At 38.7% G+C, this 10,223-nt stretch overlaps 1 pseudogene; it reads left to right on the top strand.

Annotated features, from left to right (window-relative positions):
• Positions 1-436: 436 nt before the first annotated feature.
• On the top strand, positions 437-5,237 carry LOC117625515 (annotated as a pseudogene).
• The last annotated feature ends 4,986 nt before the right edge of the window (positions 5,238-10,223 follow it).

Here is a 10,223-nt window from a genome sequence, read left to right as displayed (position 1 = left end):
AAAATAAAATTAATTGTACCATCTCAACTGATCATGTTGTGCACATCTATAAAAGAGATGGCAAATAAGATGCTCAGTTTAGATAGTCTTTAACGGTGTTAGAGAGGAGTATGTGGATAATTTGTGGGAGAGAGTCCGATCTTGGGCTATTTTATGGGCTTCAGTATCTCTAGATTTTGTGGATCTTTTTATTTTTTTTGTATACTGTCACATTGAAATTCTGTAGGGTCGTAGAGTATTCTTGTGGTAGTCTGTTTTCTGTTGCTTTTTTTTTTTTCGTTTTGTCAAAAAGATAAAAGATGATACAAATAGCAATACAAATTTAATTTAATTCTTGGTATCTACACTGGATATGGCACCTTGGTTTATTACCTGACTAATTGGAGTTCGTTGGAGTTCATGGGATAACTCTTATGTGAACTTTCTACTGGTGCAAATGGGTACTAAGCTACTAAGAGCAACGGGGCCACCTAAGAGACCACTAGCCAATGCCCACATTGTGGTTCTTGAAAATATGCAGAAAGGCTTCTCCAAGTTGTTTGTAAGTTGTAGTTGGAATTTGATTTGCTAATGAAAATTTGAATACCCTCTGATTTTCTCAACTCAATTCTTCTACCATTTATGCATACATTCACTCACTTAACCCTATGAACAATACATGGCTTTGAAATTAATTCAAATTGTTTCCCGTGAAGCAGAAAACCCAACATAGCTCTCTCTAAGACAAGCCTATGAGCTTTTTGAACCAAAACTAAGACCCTCATTTGCATTAACAATTCCAAAGCCAAAAGAATATTTGCTACTCAACAAAGCGATACTTTATGGGGTTTTATGTGAAAGTCATGTTGGCAAAACACATATTAAGCACTTACATGCCATTGTTCCTAATGGGCATGGCTTGTTTGTTAGTTTGCTCATCAAGGTTGTGAATGAATTGTATGTGAAACTTCTTGAACCAGTGAAGTGCCAACTGATTTGGGTTACTAAGGAGTTGATCGATGTTCTAGCAGTCGGTGTTGAGGATAAGTTTGCTTGTTTGTTAAGGAAAATTGTTAGTGGGGATTTTAGTGATGGGAATATGTGGCTGTGTTTTGAGATGGTAAACATATTTTTGACTAAATGGGATTGTCTTTTAGAAGTGGAATCGATGATCTTGATGAGTGGTTTGTATACGTATCTTTGGTTATTAGTTGATCACTGTAGGTTGTTAAGTAATTCAAAATTAGAAGCATTAAAGCAATTCCAGATTTTGCTTCCGTTGTTATGGCTAAATGGGCTATATCTAATGCCTCAATTCTATTTGATAGCTTGACTGACTTTTTAGAAAAAGCTTACATAAACAATGGGGATCTTTTCATTCATAATTCAGTAGGAAAGATGATAAACTATTCTGCCATTTCATGGTTATTAAATTATTGTAGTGTAGAAATTACTAAGTTATGTGGTCTATGGTTACTCAAATTCGATCCAGGAAAACATGTTTCCTTACATAACCATCAAGCATATGACTTTCATTTATAGCAACTTGTTATTAATCTCATTACTAGTCTGTTGCCCACTATGAAATTTAGAGGGAATATATTGTTATTTATTTTTCTCATGTTATGATGTTTGAAATAGAGGAGTTATAATAGTGATAGGACGTATTTTCAATAAGCACAATAAGATTTTGTATTTTCTTGTGATTTTTGCAAGAGGAGCTCTAGTATGCCAAAAACCATATCTATCATAGATGGAAAGCTCCTTCTGAGGATGGTGGCAATTGTTCATGTTTTTGTTTCATTTTATGTCTTGTCTCACTCATTTAGTTCATAATTTTGTGTTGACTCAATTCTGAAGCTCATTTCATTGCTAAATTCCACTTAAAGAAGAAAATGTGAGAGAGAAAAAAAAAAAACATAGATAAGTTTTGTACAGAATTTTTCTTTTGAGACTTATGAATAATGAATTTTTATACTTTACTGTTCTTTTTGCATATCCTGCATGATTTCATTTGTGTATATTTAAACCAAGCAGCATTTCAGAAGGATGAAGAATCTAATTTTTATTATAATTATAATTTTTTACTTTTTCTATGAGCTTATCAGAGGCTCTTTGGTTCTCGGATTATCTTATATTTTCACCAAGCATCTTTAATTTATAAGTTCTCATTTTGGGTTGTACTGGTCAACAAGAGTTTGGTATAAATGTGATGAATATTTCTCACAAGTTGTCTTTAGAGCCATGATTAGGGCATATTAGGAAGTGATTAAGGGAGGGCTGGAATCACTTATGGGGAGAAGCACCTTCCACGTGCTGTGCTTCTCCAGGAATTTCTTAAAACTAAGTGATTTTATGAGAGAGTGATTCTCCATATAAGTTATTATTGGCCTATCTAGAATGATGATTCTTCATAGAAGTTATTATTGGCATATCTAGAATGACTTTAATTTGAGCCCTTATTATAGTTGTAGCCTTGCAATGAATTACTTTTTCATATAATTTTCTCTTGAATTTTCTACCTATGAGATTGAATTAGAATTTAGAACCAATAAATCAGGGCAGTTTCAAGTAGAAAACTAACTAGTACAGGAATGGTCTGGACTACTATATAAGCTTTTCTCCCAATCTCTTACTATTAGACCCTCAAATTATCACAAGCTAAATGCTGGACCTTAATACCATCTCTCTTATCTTGGTCACCTTACTCCTTTCCATCTCAGTCTTCATCTTCCTCTTCTCCTCTGTCTCTCACACACACCGAAAAATACCATGTCCATAGTCATACCCCATAATCGGAAACCTACCTGGCTTCCGTAGCAACTGCCACCGATTCCATGACTGGGTTGCTGATATGCTCTCCCAAACCTCATCTTCAACTCTTCAAGTCAAAACCTTGCTCAATCTCTCCCATGACATCTGCATTGCCAGCCATTCAAAGGTCGAGCACCTCCTTATATCCAATTTCCCAAACTACGTGAAAGGCTCTCGCTTCTATGATGTTCTTCATGACCTCCTCATCCATGGCGTCTTCAACGTTGATGGGAACCTCTGGACCATCCAATGCAAGATTGCTAGCCATGAATTCAACACCAAATCGCTCAAACACTTCATCTCAAACACCGTCAACTCCGAGATCTCGAACCACCTCATTCCATACCTCTCCAAAATCTATGATAAAAACAGAGTGATCAATCTTCAAAATGTGTTGCGAAAATTCGGATTTGATAACATATGCAATGTAGCATTTGGCACAGACCCTGCTTGCTTGGATTTAGAAAACATGCACCATACTCAAAGCATGTCAGGATTGAGCTTTGCCAAATCTTTTGATGACACAGTTGATATTTGTTCATCTAGATTTATGTCACCTTTGAGCCTTGTGTGGAAGATGAAGAGGTTCTTCAACATTGGTTCTGAAAAGCAATTCAAACAAGCAACAGAAGAAATCATATAGTTGAAAAAAGCCAAATCAGATGTGGTCAAAGATGGAGACTTGCTTTCCAGGTTCATGTCTTCAAGTGCAAACATGGAGTTCCATGATGTCGAGCACAAGTGGAGGTTTCTGAGAGACATAGTGATCAGCTTCATTCTTGCTAGTAGAGACAGCACACCATAGCTTTAACCTGGTTCTTATGGTTGATTTCTGGCCATCCTCGATGTGCCTACAAGATACTGGACGAATTGCCTAGGTGAACTTTGAGCTATGATGAGCTGAAGAAGCTTCATTACATGCATGCAGATTTATCAGAGTCCATGCGGTTGTTTCCACCTGTGCCTATCAATTCAAGATTAATAGTGGATGATGAAGTTTTGCCAGATGGATGCCACGTGAGGAAAGGGTGGTTTGCTAATTACTTTGCCTATTGTCACGGGTCGCATTTAGACAAGTGCTACCGTGACTCTGTTGGGACATCTATGCTCTTATGAGGTAGTCTAAGTGTGGACAGGCGATAGCTTAAGAGCTAGAATGGTTGGTGTTGGCCAAGTTGCACTTGTGAAGGGTATTTTGGGTATTTCCGAAGGTTACAGGAGGAACCTGAGGGAACCAAGAATACCGAAATGTTCGTGATGTCGAGACGCAGGAAACGCAACTAACGGTTCGCCATTCGGAGTTCGTATGAAGGAGTTATGCCCAATTATGACTCCTCGTGCATAGGTGATGTTCCCTCATGGCAGAAGGCTAAATGCATAAAATGCTATATAGGGGGTGACATGGTGTCATGCTCTCCACCACCTCTGGTGCTTACACCCTTGTGGCACTAAGCGAGCATCCTTATGACATTGGAGATAGTCATAAGGGCGGGCATAAGATTGTTGAAGGATAATCTGTGCCTCCGAGGGAAAGGAATTCCCGAGGATAGTATGAACATGCTGGGCCGTTCGTATTGCGCATCGGCCGAAAGAGTGAGGTCAACATATGGCATTCGCTATGCCATCGGCTTGTGAGACATTTGACAATACTCGATGGACTTGGCTTGGGTTCGGCCTTGTCTAATATTGAAGGAAGATATTCGGATGCCGGTACGCATGGGTTACGACCCCATGCAATACATAGATGGTTATGTGGGACATTCGGAATACATATGTCGCCAAGGCTTGGGCGACATGCAAGTATAACAGCTTGCGTGTATAGCTTGAGGATGTGGGCTATCGTGAACGCTAAAGGAATGACCGACAGAAGTGTGGGTAAACCGATGCAGTTGACGTGTCTTATGCAACGCTTGATGTATGGGCGTCGAGGGTTCGTTGCCGGATGCGGAGTGATTGTATAGTCACACGGTAGTGTGACTCGTTGTCTAGTAAGAGAAGACACTTGAAGGTAAACCTCTCGCGGAGTTGTGATCATGAAGTGGGAGAAGGCTGACTGGGATTCGAAGGGATCCTGGGCCGCACGGGTGTGCTTTGAGTGGCGAAGTGTGTGTTTCGCTTCCGCCACGCCGCGCCGCTCGCTCATCCCGTGACACTATGCAATGGAGTTTAAGCCTGAGAGGTGGCTGGATGGTGATGGGGTGTTTCAGCTGTCATATCAATTTCGGTTCCCAGTGTTCCATTGTGGGCCTAGTATGTGTTTGGGGAATGAGATGGCTTATGTGCAGATGAAGTTAGTTGTAGCAGCTGTGATGTATGAGTTTGAGGTTATGGTTGTTAATGGTGGTGCCATTGTGGAGAAGATGATGAACCCTCCTTACATCTTATCACTTGTGCTTAAGATGAAGGGTAGATTGGTTGTGAGGCTGCATAAAAGACAACGATAACCCAACAATGCTTAGGGATAAAATGTATCAATAAAAATAAAGTTTTAGTTATTGTAAATTAAGTATAGATGATGTTGTGAGTCGTGAAGAAATAATTGTGCAATAAGTGTCCTAAAGGCATCTCCAATGTTAAACATGCAAATTGAAGATGTAAAGCCACAATTACATGTCATTTGCATCTTAGGGATGTAAATGTAGTTTTTGCTATAATAGGGGAGAAGTAAATTTAGATTTTTATATATTAATTTATTTTTCTGTCTTTTGTTAGCTTAATTTTCTTTTTTCCAAACAAATTGACCTTAAAATTTTCAAATATAGTCATTGCTTTTATTATAGCCATTTGACAGGAGAGGGAGCCAGTTCATCTAATCACATATCATCTACCTATAGCAGTAATCCTTGCAGTCTTCAATTTCGAGAGCAGTGTGGAAAGAAAAAGCGTTTTTCCTCTTCTAAATATGATGTTTGCATAAAACTTGGCTGAAACAATGAAGTTCTTTATGTGACTTGATTCGATGCCATATAGGTGATTGATCCAACCCACCATAAAGAGGCTATTCACGAGAGGCCCTAGGCACAAGCAGGCCAGGCAGGGTCCCCAATTTGTATAAACCCCTATATATATATATATATATATATATATATATATACACACATTTAAAAAAATTATATTATTTAAAAAGAGAAAACTTAATAAAGGCTCGCATATTAGAATATAAAAAATTTAAATTTACCAATTACTCAATTCAAAATTTAAAAAATGAAACTCAATAAAGGCCCATTTATTATAGTATAAATCAATTAACCTAGTTGAATCAATTAGAAAATCAAATACATATATTTATTGACAGGACCTGACCCAAATTCTACTTTGGAATCCGAGCCGAACCATGTGCATGTCCGGCACCTGAAGAATTGCCCATCTAACTAAAATCCAATTTTATTACAAGTTTGACTTCTGTCAAAAATTCAGCGGAGTCTCCCCTGTAATTTGATCATTCCCCAAAATTTCCACCTGTACAAAAAGGTAATATACATATATAAATTTCCCAACTATCAACATGCATCAATATAATATTCTAGCAACTCAACATCAAAACGAAATGGCCTCATGCCATACAATAATCCTAGAGCAATTCATCAGAGCAATACTAATTCAAAGTTTACAAAGAAATAGTATGATTACAAAGGAAATCCTATGTAGTGGAGAGGATGAGTGGAGAGTAGTGATAGCCCTGTGGTACACGACTATTGTCTGGGGGCGCAAAACATTTAAAAATGTGAGTGGACCAAAAATAAAGTTTTAGAAAATAGAATAGGAACATACTAACCCCATTGTAAAAACATTTAGAAAAACTTAATCAAATTGCATACTATATTCGTACAGAAATCAAACATGCATATTTACATTTATATAGTAATTCACACACTTACAGGAAACATCAAACCAGTTTAAATATCGAAAATTTCTCTTCCACCTAGGTGTACCCATTATATATCCATCAATTCCTTAATTTTCCGTCAATTCCCACATTAAACCGTCAATCCCACAAATGTGACATGTCCTCGCAGATTTTGGTAACACAAAATCGACCTGAGCCACAATCTTCGCAGGATTCAGGGGACATTTAGTTAACCTGATCCGCATTCCTCATTCCCCACGGTCAGGGTACCCTTAGGACTAGTGGGGCAAAGGTCAAGCGTGCTGACATATCCGAAGGCAACTATAATCCGAAGACAACCAATTGATCCGAAGGCAACAATTGGGTACCTATGGTGGTTTAAAACAAATATATTTTTGAAAAAGATTAAAGATTACAAAACTATTTCTCAATTATCTTGAAATCCTGCTGCCATTCATGAAAACTATAATTTTACTTCTCATCAAACCATTTGATCCAGCAATCACCTCAATACCTACTTTCCAAGCCCTTTGCAGTTCAAACATGGTAGTATATAAATAAAAGTATTTAAATCCAACCAATCATGCTTGGAAAGTCATAGTCAATAATACTTATTCAATATCAAATAATGAAACTTAATTGCATAAAATCATTTATAAAACAAAAGTCCATTCACTGAGCGACCGAGCTAGCTTGACCCTTTGAGGGTTCGTCATGCGGGTTCGAAGGCACCCGAGTTCCTATTTAAACCATTACGATTGCATGATGGGACGGTACAGTTTACCTAGCCCTAAGGTTCGCGATTTCCGAGTATTCGGGACTCCGATTCACGATCCATCGAATCATATACGATCCTAGAAATACAAGGTACAACATACGTGAATTTGAGTTCGATCCAACTGTCTGAACATATCGAACTCGGAAATTGCACAATAGGCGAAATTCGTTCAAGGCTCAAACGATATCCAACTTGAAATCCGAGCACACCTACGCGCTCGTGACAACCTAAGGATCATTTTAGGACAAAATGTGGCCCCACAACATTGCCCACGCGCCTACAGCGCGCGGGTGGCTTGATCAATTTCTGGCGGCAGGAAAACTTCAAAATCGAGGGCCAAGATTCCTACCACAAGTTCAGGACATCGATTGGAGCCACTTTTGTTCTTGGACCTACCCCAAAAAACAACCGGAAATGGCCGAAATTTCAACCCAAAATTCGGCTTGAAATTCTGGCCATACTTTGGGTTGAACATTGAGTTACCTAAGCTAGAAATCAATCCAATCATACCCAAACATCAGCTAGAGTACGAAAAATAGGTGAGAAGCCATACCTCACAGGTCGAGATTGGTCTCCGGAGGAAAGAGAACGAAGCTGTCAAAGTTTCGAACTAAAATCGGTCGGGTTTTGTGGTTTTCCAGTGGCTGAGACGGCGGCTGGCGGCCGAAGGAGCCTGGGGTGTGAAGGGCGGAGCTGAGCCAGTCCTTTTGGCACCGGTCCCGTGGCCGACAGTGGGCGTTGAACGGAGATTCAAAGAGAGAGAGAGAGAGAGAGAGAAAGAGAGAGAGAGAGAGAGAGAGAGAGAGAACGTCAGGGAGAGAGAGAAGACTCACGGAGGAGAGAGAGAGGTTTCAATTTTAAAATATCCCATTTCTAGAAAGTTACAGTTTTGCCCCCATATGTATTTTGATCGTATATTTCTCGATACAACTCGGATTTGAGCATACTACGTGTCTACGAACCCACTTTGACGTGATCTACACAACGATACAATCGAAATTTTCAAATTCCTTCATGATAAAAAAGTTAACTTTTAAACCTAATAAATTATTATAAGGGTAAAATTGATGTTGAACAAATGGCTGGATGGATTGAAGAAGAACTAGAGCGAATTAGTGAAAAAGGATGTAGTAGGAATTTTCAAATTTGGCGTTCGAGCTCCATTGGGTCGCATAATACATTCTCGAAAAGGGAACGACGCCATGAGTCCAACTGACTACTATGCTGTGACATATGGTGGATTTTGGACTTCTGAAGTCATTTGGCCTTCCAAAAGTGCATTTAAAAATAGTATTCAATTTACAGACTTTTCATTTCTTTTCTGTTACGTTTTCAATAACTCCCCAGGGCAATCCAATGGGTGAGAACGTAGTATTCAATTTACAGACTTTTCGTTTCTTGTCTGTTACGTTTTCAATAACTCCCCAGGGCAGTCCAATGGGTGAGAACGTTGTATTTAATCAACTGTCATGCTTAGTTGAAATCATCTCGACTTTTATAAAATAATTCAAAGAGAATTTTCTCTCTAATTTCCTGGTGGATTCTAGATTATTGTTCTTTAGGATTTTCGCTTGAAAATCTATTTGCTTGTGCTACCTCAAGTGGTATCAGAGCAGGTCTTTCCCGTCTCGGTATTATTGGCTTATCATGGGTGATCGTGAAACTGCTGTCCCAATTACTCGAGCGGATTTGGACGCTCCAAACGTACAAATCGACAATTTAGCCAATCAACTTGGGGAGATGCGTGAGTTGTTATTACAAGCTATTGGTGGCAACAATGGAAGAGAAGACAAATAACAATAGAAGAAAAGACAGAGATAACAATAGAGGAGAAGACAGAGACAACAACCAAGGAGGCAATGCTGGAAGAAATAATAGGAGACAACGTGTTCCAGAGAGCGAGTCGGAGTCTGAAGAGGAACTTGAGGAACCACCACCGGTTAACAATCCACGTAATTGTAATCACAACAATTTTGGTGATTATCGAATTAAAGACGAAATCCCTAATTTTTGAGGAAACCTGAAAATTGAAGATTTCTTGGATTGGTTGGTAGAAGTAGAGAGGTTCTTTGAAATTATGAAGGTTCCAGAGAAAAAAATGGTGAAGATGGTCGCTTTCCGTCTGAAAGTTACAGCAGCTATATGGTGGGATCAGTTGCGGAATTCACGACAGAGTCAAGGAAAGCAACGGGTTCATACATGGCGAAAGATGAAGCAACTTATGATGGATCAGTTCCTACCTACTAATTATGAACAAATTCTGTACCGCATGTACATCAGCTGTGCACAAGGCAATCATTCGGTTTCTGAATATACTGAGGAGTTTATACGTCTAGCGAAGCGTAATCATTTGACCGCGACCGAAAACCAAAAGGTTGCAGGGTACACTACTACAAAAAGTGAAAAAGACGACCAGAAAACAACGACGGTCTAAGTGAAAACCGTCGTGGTTTTTAAAAAGACGACAGTTCTAGAAACACCGTCGTGTAATACCACCTTAGACAACTAAAAATTGGAGATTCAAATGGCTGTTCAAAAACAACGACGTACTTAATTAAACAACCGACGTCTATTTGAAACAGATTTCCGCAGAGTAAAATCAAAGCCAACAAAGAACGGCAGAAGTTATGAATCGACCGACGTAGAAAGTAAAGACGACGATTTCAATAAAAACCGCCGTTTTTACTCATAAAATAACACGACGAGGTTTTCGTATAAGACGCCGTATAATTAAAAACAAATCCACGGCTTTAAAATACAAAATATCGCCGTATTAAATTAATGTACAACGACGGAAAATATAAA

This window comes from Prunus dulcis, chromosome 4 (genome assembly GCF_902201215.1).
Source record: "Prunus dulcis chromosome 4, ALMONDv2, whole genome shotgun sequence".
Taxonomy (NCBI): Eukaryota; Viridiplantae; Streptophyta; class Magnoliopsida; order Rosales; family Rosaceae; genus Prunus; species Prunus dulcis.
Note: the sequence above shows the minus strand (reverse complement) of the source record. Positions and strands in the feature narration are given on the sequence as shown.